This window comes from Hyla sarda, chromosome 1, assembly GCF_029499605.1.
Source record: "Hyla sarda isolate aHylSar1 chromosome 1, aHylSar1.hap1, whole genome shotgun sequence".
Classification (NCBI taxonomy): Eukaryota; Metazoa; Chordata; class Amphibia; order Anura; family Hylidae; genus Hyla; species Hyla sarda.
Window position 1 is genome coordinate 76,501,982 of NC_079189.1, and position 13,257 is coordinate 76,515,238.

Sequence of the window (13,257 nt, forward strand, 5' to 3'; positions counted from 1 at the left end):
CTGACATCCTATTGTAACCATTAGGCACTGGAAGATTTGGAGAGTCAGACTTGTGATCACATGACCAAATTAGAGTGATAAAACACATGGTGCAGCTGTGCTGGAATAAAACAAATGGTGCTGTAGGACTAGTGATGGTAAGTGTGCATGATGTAAAAAAAAAAAAAAAAGAGTGCTTTTTTAATCCTTTAAGGATACAAGCCATTTTGACCATGAGACCAATTTTATTTTACTGTTTTTGTTTTTCCTTCCTCCCCTTTTAAGTACCATAACTCTTTAATTTTTCAATCCACAGACCCAATCTCTTATGGGATTGGGGCCAAGTGCGGTTCCATTAGACATATAGCAAAATAACTTGGCTCTCAATTTTTGTGAAAATTTGTGATTTTTATTCTTGCAATCCTTTAAGCACAAACATATATTTTAATGTTACAGTCCCAAAGGAACTTTATCAGAACTTCAAGATTGCTGTTGATGCTGGAAGCAGAGAGAACAGGAAACGGCAGTGCTGTGGACAAGAGGTGAACGCTACCAATAGTCGCCGCAACGTATAGACCTATAGACATTGCAGCCATTCTTTGATAAGTGGGTTATGATGGCTATAGTTCTGGAAGCATGAAATCTGTATCAGGTTCCTTTTAAAAATATTTGCCTTTATTTATTTAGCTTAACATACCTTTTTTCATGAATGCAGTTTCGTTCCTTGCTGTTTATACAGTTAATTGGAAATTGCCATTTAACAAGGGGTTCTCTGTTGAAAGACACCTTATTCTGTGGAAAGGGATAAGTGTCCGATCACTTGGGGTCAATCCAGTGGGGTGGGACCCCCTACAATCTCCAGAATGGGACCCCTGACTTAGAAAATAAGTCATCTTTAACCTGAGAAACCCTTTAAGAAACAAGGATGGAGCAGTACAGTTAATGTATGAAGATAATGCATACAATTAAACATTTCTATCAAAAACTGCTTAACATGTCTGTTTTTTTTAAACATTTTTACTGTTTTGTTACATTTAATTGTACAAATTTTTGCAACTTTTCTGTTACATATTAGTGTATACTTTTACATAGAATTGAGGAGCGGAGCGAATGAGCTCTTGTGGTCCCTAACTATATAATATATATATGGTAATACGTTACCGTGAGGTTATCCTTGATACTCCAATTGTTTCCCATGGGAAAGAACTGAAGAGGCATTGGTAAGAAATCAAAATTGTCCAAAGGTATTACTTGGTATAGGGATAATGTTCACGTAAGGACACAAAACCTAGTGGTCTTTGAAGTCAATGGATTGTAGATGCCTTGTTTCCAGACAATTAAAACCATGTGATAGTAACATGTGGAAGATGGTTTATCATTGCTGCTGCCAATTCACTAAAGATTGCTTAGAGAAGTATGGAATAGTTTACTTTTCCTAAAGGTGCACATGTGTAAAAGTGAAAGCCTTTGTTTTGCATTAAAAGTCCATAAGGGGTAATCTGTAAAATATTGCTATATATAATATAATATTGCTTTACTTGTCCTGTAGTTACCTTGGATTGCTATTTTTAGACTACATTGTGTTTTTGTTGTGGTTGTTTTATTTTCTCTAAAGCTTTAAAGCTAAATTTAGAATTCTATTTATTGTGTGTTTTCAGACATCAATACTCCACATTGTAGTTGAGATGACAATTATAGTAAGGACCAACACTGCCTATACACATTAGATTAATTTTGGTTGATCCCATTGATCTCAAAGGGATTCATTGGCAATCTAATGTGTATGTGCCTCTTAACTGTCTTCTGATGACAGATTAGTGTTGAGCGGCATAGGCCATATTCGAATTCGCGAATATTCGCGAATATATGGACAAATATTCGTCATATATTCGCGAATATTCGCATATTCCTAATATTCTCATTTTATTTTCGCATATGCGAATATTCACGTATGTGAAAATTAACATAAGAGAACATTAGCATATGCGAAAATTAGCATATGCAAATTTTCGCATATGCGAAAATTCGCGCCCCAGTCTCACACAGTAGTATTAGAGCCTTCTTTACACCACACAAGCTGGAAGCAGAGAGGGATGATCACTGTGATGTGTACTGTGAAAAAAAACAAAAAACGAATATTCGTAATTACGAATATATAGTGCTATATTTGCGAATATTCGCAAATTCGCGAATATGCTATATTCGCGAATAATATTCGCATTGTGAATATAATTTGCATTGCGAATATTCGCGAGCAACACTATGACAGATGAAAAGAAAAATAAAAAAATAATACTCCACTAAATTTCTAGCTTTGATTGATAAGGGTTGGAGATGAGTGAATCGAACTTGACGAAGCCAAATCAGTCACGAATTTCATGAAAAATTTGATTCGCAACAAATACGAATATCGCCGTGATTCTGTCGCACGAATCGCTTCATTAAACTCCATTTTACAGCTTCCCAGGCTATTGTAGAGCTAAGATGGCGGATTCACATGTGAGTACATGGGGCAGGGGATTATGGGAGGGCGGGAAACAGCGGCGGGAATGAAGGTAGGCGGGCTGACCCAGAACCACATGTGAGATGCAGCCTATCAGTGTTCACTGACCCCTGTGATGTCACAGTCCCTATATAATCGGCGGCCATCTTGCCTCTCTTCATTTCATCTATGCACTCAGATGGAGAGGACGGACTGCGTATGTGTGAATAGCTCATACCACAGCGTTACACTGCAACTGCTAGTCACATCAACATTAGGGAAAGGCAGGAGTGCAGAGTGCTGTGCTGTTACTCTGAGAAGGATCATTGATTGCTAAACCTCCTATTCACGTTATTGAGCATTGCAGCAGAGAGGGCCAGATAGCTGTCAGTGGCCTCATACAGATCTCCAAGCTGCCTGAACTTTCTGAAGCATCTTATCTCCTCATTTTTCAGCTCTATTGCATTTTTTTTTCTCCACAAATCTTCTGCTGCTCAGAATTGTGTGACAGAGTGCAATTTAGGGTTTAATCCCTGGATTTTTTTTTTTTTCATTTTTCACCTGTTACTCTGTCTCTGTGCTAAATTAAGTGTTATACCACACGTTATACACCTACCGGTGTAGTAAAGAAAAAAAAAGTTTTTCCTGAGTACAAATATGTAGTGTTGTATAACGAATATGCGAATATTCGCGAATATATGAAGAATATTCGTCCATATATTCGCGAATATTCGCAAATTCGAATATGGCCTATGCCGCTCAAATATGCTTTTTCAGTGCCATTATCATTGCAAAGGGCCTACATACAAGCAAATAGCGTACCATATACCACCTTTTTTTTCTGTCTCTGTGCTAAATTCAGTGTTATACCACAAGTTATACACCTGCCGGTGTATTAAAGAAAATATTTTTTTTCCTGAGTAAAAATATGCTTAACAGTGGCCTTATCATTGCAAAGGGCCTAAATACAAGCAAATAGCGTACCATATACTACCTTTTTTTCTGTCTCTGTGCTAAATTCAGTGTTATACCACACGTTATATACCTGCCGGTGTATTAAAGAAAAAAAAAAAAAAGGTTTTCCTGCGTAAATATACGCTTAACAGGGGCCTTATCATTGCAAAGGGCCTACATAAAAGCAAATAGCGTACCATATACTACCTTTTTTTCTGTCTCTGTGCTAAATTAAGTGTTATACCACACGTTATATACCTGCCGGTGTATTAAAGAAAAAAAAAATGTTTTCCTGTGTAAAAATACGCTTAACAGTGGCCTTATCATTGCAAAGGGCCTACATACAAGCAAATAGCGTACTATTTAGTACCTGTATTTCTGTTTTATACCACACGTTATACACCTGCCGGTGTATTAATGAAAAAAAAGGTTTTCCTGCGTAAAAATACGCTTTTCAGTGGCCTTATCATTCCAAAGGGCCTAAATTCAAGCAAATAGTGTACATTATACCACCTCCTTTTTTTCTGTCTCTGTGCTAAATTAAGTGTTATACCACACGTTATACACCTGTCGGTGTATTAAAGAAAAAAGAATTTTTTTTCTGCGTAAAAATACGCTTAACAGTGCTCTCATCATTGCAAAGGGCATACATACAACAAAGGAGTGTACTATTTAGTAACTGTTATTCTGTCTAGGGCCTGTACACTTTGAAAGGACAACCGTAAATAATCGCCTGCTGCTGTTCTATACCCTCATAAACGCACTAAGTATGTCAGGCAGGGAAGTGCCAGGACATGCACAGAGAAGGGGCAGAGGCCTACATACGTCAGGCAGAGTTGGCAGCAGACTTGGGGCGAGTGGCAGCAGGAGTCGCAGCAATAGGCCTGAGCTCCCGTTAACACCCAGTGGTGGTGTTGTCGACCCATCTCTCCTCGTCAATTGGTTTGCACACTCATCACCATCATCACAAGCGACATCTGACAACCCCAGTCAAGAGTCGGTTTGTTCCTCAGACACAACCCTCAGTTGGCATGGCCCGGGAGCAGTCCCTGTAATCCCATTGCCTTTGTCCTATGCTGTTCCCTCTCCCAAAGAAGTATCTCATGCTTTGGGTTCAGCTCCACTATTTAGCGAGGACAATGTACTAGAGGACAGTCAGCATCTAATGGGCAGCCAAGAATGTGAGGAGAAATGCGTCCCTTGCTCCGCAAGGCGGCCAAGTAGTGATGCGGAGAGTGACGTGGGAGGCGGTGTTTCAATTGCTCAGGGTTCTGAGGCAGACACTGTTGTGAAACACGAGGAGGACATCAGTGACGTGCACACATCTTTTGATGATGATGAAGCCGATCGCAATTGGGAGCCGGGTGCAGAAGCCGGGGCTTCATCATCATCAGGAGAAGAGATCTGCTCTTTGTCTATGAGGCAGCAAGGCGGTAGCACGGTTGGCACCACGGTGGCAGTAGTGGAAATTCAGGAGCCAAACGTGCCAGGGGGAGACCACCTGCTTCGCGGCAAGCTACCATTCAGGGAGGTAGTGGAACAGGGGTTCCTGGAGACGGTGCCAATAGCAGTGAAATAGTGCAAACTACGAGTGGGAAAATCAGCTACTCTGCGGTGTGGTTGTTCTTCATAAAGAATCCGGAGGACCTTAGCGTAGTCACATGCAAAATCTATGGGCAGAAAGTGAAGCGTGGCCAGGGTCCCAATCTCGGCACCACGGCCCTGCGTCAACACATGATTCGCCACCATAAAGCGGCCTGGGATAACCGTGGCTCTGAGGTAGTGGTCCAGCCTGCCGCATCCCCCAGTGGCCATCCACTCCCTCCGTCATCCAGCCAAGGCTCCACCAACTCAGCCGAAGGGAGCATTGTGTCAAACCATCCTTCTTGCGCTCCTGCTTCCTCCGCTTGTAGTCAGCCATTCCGCCAACAATCGATCGGCAAAGCCATGTCCAAGAGACAACAGTATGCGCCCACTCATCCAACGGCGCAGAAGTTGAATGTGCTCCTGTCCAAGTTGCTGGTGTTGCAGTCCCTCCCTTTCCAACTGGTGGACTCTGCAGCTTTCAGAGAATTGATGGCTTGTGTCGAGCCGAGGTGGAGAGTGCCAAGCCGTCATTTCTTTGTGAAGAAGGCAGTACCAGTCCTGCATAAGTTTGTACAAGAGAAGGTGAGCCAGTCCTTGAGCCTGTCGGTGTGTTCAAAAGTGCACGGCAGCGCCGACGTGTGGAGCTGTAACTACGGGCAGGGACAATACATGTCTTTTACGGCCCACTGGGTAAATGTTGTTCCTGCACAGCCACAGCAGCAACTTGGACTGGTCACACCGCTTCCTCCTCCACGCTCTCGCTCCCAGGCAGTTGGTCCTTTTACAGTGTGCGCCTCCTCCTTCTCCTCCCCCATGTCCTCGGCCTCCACTGCACATCCAAATCTCGGTGACCCTTCATCGTACCATGTGTGTAGGGCACAGTGGTGTCAAGCCGTCCTTCACATGGTTTGCCTTGGCGAACTGAGTCACACAGGGGAGGAACTGCTGAAGTTCATTAGGGAAGAAATCCGAGTATGGCTTACTCCACAAACTCTGGAAATGGGAACCATGGTGACCGACAATGGGAAGAATATTTTGCCCGCGCTTTGACAAGGAAGTGTGAACCATTCACCCTGCATGGCACACGTGTTGAATCTGGTTGTCAAGAAGTTCATCAAGTCTTCACCCCATTTGCAAGACGTCCTGACAATGGCAAGGAAACTGTGCATGCACTTCAGCCACTCGTACACCGCCAAGCACACTTTGCTTGAGCTGCAGCGTCAGAACGGTATCCCACAACATAGTCTCATTTGTGACGTTGCCACACGTTGGAATTCCACCCTCCATATGTTGGACAGACTATAAGAACAAAGAAAAGCCATCAAGGATTTTTTGATGATACAAGCAGATAGGAGTACTCCCCTGTGTAACTTCAATGTGAACGAGTGGCAGCTCATACGTGACACCTGCCGTTTGCTGAGGCCCTTTGAGGAAGCCACATTTTTTGTTAGTCGCTTGAATTACGCCGTGAACGACGTAATTCCACTCCTACATTTACTCAAAAAAATGATTGAAAACATGGCTGGTCACGGCAATGGAGATGTTGCGCCTACATCAGAAGGCTACATGAGTCCTGTGGGGGATGAACTGGAGGAGGATGATGAGGGGCAGAGCGGAGCACAGATAACGGTGAATGAGATGGCCGGTGTTTCTGGTCATTGGACAGGAGGGGAGGAGCAGGAGCAGCCAGAGGAGCTGGAGGGTTATTACGAGGGAGGCGAGACAGAGGACCCAGACACACCGTGGCAGTATGCAGTGGAGATGGAGGCAGGTAGTCCCAGTGAGTCACTGTCACAAATGGCACGATGCATGCTGAGTTGCTTGCGTAGTGACCCCCGAATTGTCAAAATTTGTCAGCGCGATGACTTCTGAATCTCCACCTTATTAGACCCTCGCTACCGGCCCAGAATGGGGGCCTTTTTACACCCACGGAGAGGGAGGACAAACTGACCTACTTCAGGGAGCTTGTACGTAGTCGGTTGGCCGATGCCTATCGGCCACATAGTCCATCCACTCGCAGGTCTGACTCGGGGGGCCCTCTGCGCTCACCTTCCACTGCCACGGCTGCTGGGGAGGGGAGGGGTGGCAGGAGCAGTACCGGCTCAATCAGCAGCAGCCTGAGTCTACAGTCGCTGATGAGTAGCTACCTTCAGCCGCATAGTGAAGCTACTCATCAGCAGCAGGTGGACATGGAGCAGGACCTGAACCAGCAGTTGATGGCTTACCTCAACATGACCCTGCCAACAACCGTTGAAGATCCGCTGGATTTCTGGGCAACCAAACTCGATTTATGGCCGCAACTAGCGGAGTTTGCCCTGGAAAAGCTGTCCTGCCCGGCCAGTAGTGTGCCATCAGAGCGGGTGTTTAGTGCGGCCGGGGCCATAGTCACCCCAAGGTGAACTCGTCTGTCCACTAAAAATGTGGAGAGACTGACGTTTGTCGAGATGAATCAGGGATGGATCAGCCAGGATTTCCAGCCACCAATGACAGATGGGTCTGAGTAGATTGACCATGCTCCTACAACAAAATTTTCTCTATTGTGGTTGGTTATGAAACCCTCTGGGGCAGACCTGGGGATTGTACGGCCCACTTGACACATACGGCCCTTTGATTGTCTCTGACCGGCCCGCGCTGATTGGGGGACAACTATGCTGCCTAATCTGGGGGACATCTATGCTGCCTAATATGAGGGACAAGTATGCTCCTAATCTGGGTGATATCTATGCGGCCTAATCTGGGACACAACTATGGTCCTAATCTGGGGGACATCTATGCAGCCTAATCTGGGGGACAACTATGCTCCTAATATGGGGAAAACTGAAGCTTCTGGCTTTGGGCCTATAATTTTTTGAAGTTTAGCAGTAGCTAAATACATGCTTAATGCAAATGTCAACATTGATCTTTTTATTTTTTTATTTTTATTTTTTCAAATTACAAAATTACAATAATGCATTTCAAAATTTGCTTTACACAATATAAATAATCCCACCCACACCCCTTTCCCCCCCCCCCACTACCAGCTAGGATGCCTCATCCCATTTCTTCCACTCGTTTTCAACTTTTTGGCCTATCTTTTTTCCCTGATAGTAAATAGCTTCAAATCTTCTCATTTGTTGAACTTCCCTCTGCCACTCAACCCAACATGGGCCCTGGGGAGCAAACCATCTCCTAAGAATAATTATTCTAGCTAATCCGAAAGCCTTTATAAGAACACTGTTCTTGCACTGCATCCTAAGTCCTATCCCTAGAATGGCCGTTTTAATATCAAAGCTTATCTTAGTACCCAATTTTGTTTCTACCATCTTGTATACTCCTGTCCAAAAGGAAAGCAGTTTTGGGCAGCTCCACACCATATGTGACAAATCCGCACATTCCATATTACATTTCGGGCATTTAGAGTCAAGTCTTTTTCCTATCTTATACAAGAACCCCGACGTATATGGGATCCTATGTATCAGCTTTATCATAGAGGTTTTATGGTTCATATTGAGAGATGATTGGGAAATATTTATGAATACTTCCCTCCATTCTTCCCCATCAATCTGACCTACTACTTGCTTCCATTTATCCCTACTCTTTGGAGGAAATTTTTCAACGGAAAATCTAACTAGGCCCTTATATAAGTTACCTAATACCTTTGTCGAGGAGGACCGAAGCCCAAACATATAGTCAATTAACTCATGTCTATTTATTGCCCATCTAGGGTTGTTCTTCTCCTTCTCAAAAGCGCTTTTGATTTGTAAGTATGAAAAGTATTCGCTCTGACTAATACTAAATTCCCTATGGAATGTTTTCCACTCTTTTAGCGTGCTTTCTATCACAAAATCTTTAACTCTAATAACCCCTTTTCTTTCCCAGTTAACATATTCCTTTAGTTTCATCATTTCTGGAAAATTTCCATTACCCCACATTAGTGTGTAGTGCATACTACCCTTAATCCCTAATAAACGTCTCGTGAATCTCCATACTTTATTAAACATATTACAAGTGGGGAATTTTCCCCTGTGCTTACATCTTCCCCCTTCGATTAATTCCAAAGTGCTATCCCCCCTAATACCTAATTTAGAAAAAAAAAACGTTTAAAACATCATCTTCCTTTATCATGTATTCAATTTGTGCCACTATATAATACAGTTGCATATTTGGTATACCCAAACCACCACTACTCAAAGAAGGACTCAGAAATGTGTGTTTCATCCATGTTTGTTTCCTATCCCATAAAAAATCATTAATCTCACTCTGTATTTTATTAAAATGGTGTTCCCCTAACCAAACCGGTCCTGCTCTAATCACATGCAAAACCATAGGGAATATATTTGTCTTTATCAGAGTAATTCTTTCAGCCATATTCATACGCAACTTTTTCCATATTTGAATTTTGTTTCTTACTTTCTGTCTCAATGGGGTAATATTCAGCTGGGCAAACTCTTCTATATTTCTCGAAATCTTAATTCCTAGATATTCCAGGGCCTCGTTTTCCTGCAAAACATGTATCACTCCCTGGCAGCCCTGGCTATCACCTGACAACATTAATAATCCTGATTTATTCCAGTTTATCTGAAAGCCAGAATATTTACCAAAATCCTTTATCAAATCAATAATGCTAACAAGCTTTCTTCCTGGATCTGTGACAAACAATACAACATTGTCTGCATAAAGCAGTATTTTCTCCTCCTCTCCCTCGACACCAAACCCATCAAACAAGCTGGAAGATCTAATCAACTGCGCGAGTGGTTCAATGAAGAGGGAGAAGAGGAGCGGTGATAGGGGGCATCCCTGCCTAGTTCCTCTCTGCAGCGTCACTACCTCCCGGGAAATAATATTATTAATATTAACTTTGGCTTTGGGGGATCTATATAGGGCCCTAAGCCCCTGTAAGAAGCCTTCTCCAAGATTCATATGTTCTATTATTTTAAAGAGGAAGCCCCACTCCACCCTGTCAAACGCTTTTTGAGCGTCAAAAGATAGGATGGAGTGGGAGCTACCCTCACCCCTTGCCTGCATATTAAGAAAAACTCTTCTTATATTATTATAGATATTTCTTCCCTGCATAAATACTTTCTGTTCCTTCCCTATTAGCTTATCCATCACTCGTTGCAAGCGCCTGGCCCAAATTTTAGCTAAAATTTTCTGGTCTGCGTTTAGGAGTGAAATTGGCCTGAAATCATCCATTGCACCACTTTCCCTACCTTTCTTAGGAATCAGTACAATGATGGCTTCAGCCATAGTTGGGAATAACTCCCCCCTACTCAAGAATTCATTATAAACCTCTAAAAGGTATGGCAGTAGCACACCCTCAAAACATTAATAAACTTCAAAGACCAGACCATCCGAGCCCGGGGCGGAGTTATGTACAAAGGACTTTGGGCAGATTCCATTTCTCCTATACTAATCTCTTCCCCCATTTTCACCTTTTCTTCCTCGCTGATACTAGGGAGCCCTGTTTTCTTCAAAAAAATGTCAATTTCATCATCTGACACAAAGCTTTCCCTCGAGTATAAATCCTGGTAAAATTGAGTTGCCACACTTGTTATTTCCTCCTGTTTAGTACATTTCCTACCCTCTTTATTTTTTATTCCAATAATTGTTTTTTTCACTTTCTGATTATTAATTCCCATAAGTGTTTTGTTTGGTTTACCTGTTTCAACATATTGTCTCTGTTTCCTGAAAAAAATAGCGTGTTGAGCCTTCTCTAGGGCAATTTTACTGTACAGGTCTTGCAGCTTTTTAAGATGATCCCAGTTCTCCGAGTTAGGATTAATGCCATATATGCTTTTGGCTGCCACTATTTTCCCCAGTATCACGTTTTCCTTCTCCTTACATTTCCTTTTAAACCTGGAGATATTCCTAATGAGAAGCCCCCTCAAGAAAGCTTTTAGTGTATCCCATACTATCAGAGTATCAGCTGTGCTTTTGTTTATTTCCCAAAATTCTCTAATTTCGGAGCTTACCCCCTTTGTTACATCCTCAATTTTTAACCAATGGGGATTTATATACATACTCCTAGAGGCTTCCTGTGTCTTCCTCTCCTTTTTAATATAACAGACTAACATTGCGTAATCTGACACACACCCAGGCTCATACACTATTTTATGAGTAAAAATTAGACCTGCATTATTAACAAGGACGTGATCAATTCTGGAGGCTGTTTTGTGAGTGGCATTATAACAGGAGAATTTCTTCTTGTACGGGTATAACTTTCGCCAAGCATCCTCCCATCCCACCTCCTGACACCAGCTATAAAGCAGAGTATTATTATTTCCCAAATTTCTACTCTGCCAGTCAAGATCCTTATTCATAATGCCATTCATATCACCCATTACCCAAAGGTCAGTAAACTCTTTATCCATTTGAAAATCCATTAAGACTTGAAATACTTCTGTTGAAAAGGGAGGGGGGGGTGTATGTAAATGCTAAAATAGATAACCTACCCTCCCATTTAACATAGAGAAATACAAATCTACCTCTATGGTCGATTAGAGAGTTTAACACTTGCATGTTTACAGCCTTATGAATTAAGACTGAGACCCCTGAGGAATATTCTGAAAAAGTAGAATGAAAAGCTTCCTTTATCCAGCCCTTACTTAGGATATTCAGCGAATCCCTAGTCAGGTGGGTCTCTAGGAGACATACAATTGCTGGGAGATGCTTGTTTATTCTATCGAATATTGCTACCCGTTTACTCCTGTTTTTTTAACCCTCTCACATTCCATATTAATATTTTATTACTGTTATTCGTAGACATAAACATTTTTCTGTTCTTTTTTCCGGAACCGACAGGCTCCACTTCTCGCTATGGGGTGCATCCCAGCTGGTAGTGCCTCAACCCTCCCCAACCCTCTTCCCCAACCCTCCCCCCAACCTCCCATCCTCCCCCCAACGCCCCCCTCTGTTGACTCGTGATACCCACGAATCTCTAAACTGCACTATACCCTCTCCCTCCGGACCCCCGCTCCACCACCTTCTACATAATTTCTGCTTCCCCTACCACTCCTACAATCCTCTCTCCTCCAGCCATTTACTGATCTCATCGTCACTAGTGAAGAAATACACCCTTTCCTCAAATGCAATCCTCAGTCTGGCGGGGAACAAAAGAGAGAATTTAATGCCGGCCGCGTGCAGTCTCTTTTTAACAGAATTAAAGGCCATTCTTCTGCGCTGGGTATCTCTTGAAAAGTCCGGGTACATGAACACCCTGGAGTTGCCAACTGGGATTGCTCCCTTTTCTCTTGACAATTTCAAAAGGCAGTCTTCTTGAGAGCATAATAGTTTGACCAAGAGCGTTCTTGGAGCGAGACCCGGAGCAGGCTTTTTCATGGGGATCCTGTGGGCCCTCTCGACATGAAATAAATTTGTGAGTAGGGATTCCCCAGCAATCTCCTTCAACCATTTTTCAATGTAGGATGTTGGGTTTTCCCCTTCTTCACCCTCCGGGATCCCCACAATTCGTACATTATTACGTCTTGATCTGTCCTCTAAGTCTGCCAGCTTTTCTCTGAAATATGTGTTATCCTCTTTCAGAATTTCTCGCTCCTTTTGCATTTCGCCCAGCTCTTTTTCCATACGTGGGACTGCTTTTTCTATCTGCTTAACTCTATCTTTAATCTTGTTGGTGTCTTCTCTTATAAAGGAGACCTCCGCACTTAAAGCGCCCATTTGTGATGTTACGTCCTCCAGTGACTTATTACATTTTTCAACCCCATTCATTATAGATTTCAGAACCTGTGAGTCTAGATTCCCCCTTCCACCTCTGGCAAGTCATCTCCTGACTGTAATATAGTAAATCTTGATCCACTCATAGTATTATGATGTTCTTGTTCTTGTCCCACTTGTTTTTGGTTCTTAGTTTTGATATTATCAAGTGGGGACTTCAGAAATGTATCCATTCTTATATTATTAAAAGGAGCTGACATTGGCCAGGTCAGTGCTGGTAACACATCATGTAATGTACTGAACTGGCTTAATGTAGAGATGGTACAAGGTAAGTTAAGTGATATAAATGTAAGCAAATCCCCAGGGCCGGATGGACTACACCCAAGAGTTCTTAGAGAGGTAAGTTCAGTAATATCTGTACCCCTGTTCATGATATTTAGAGATTCTCTGGTGTCTGGTATTGTGCCAAGGGACTGGCGCAAGGCGAATGTGGTGGCAATCTTCAAAAAGGGCTCTAGGTCTTCCCCAGGAAACTATAGACCGGTAAGTTTAACGTGCATTGTGGGTAAATTGTTTGAAGGACTTATAAGGGATTACATACA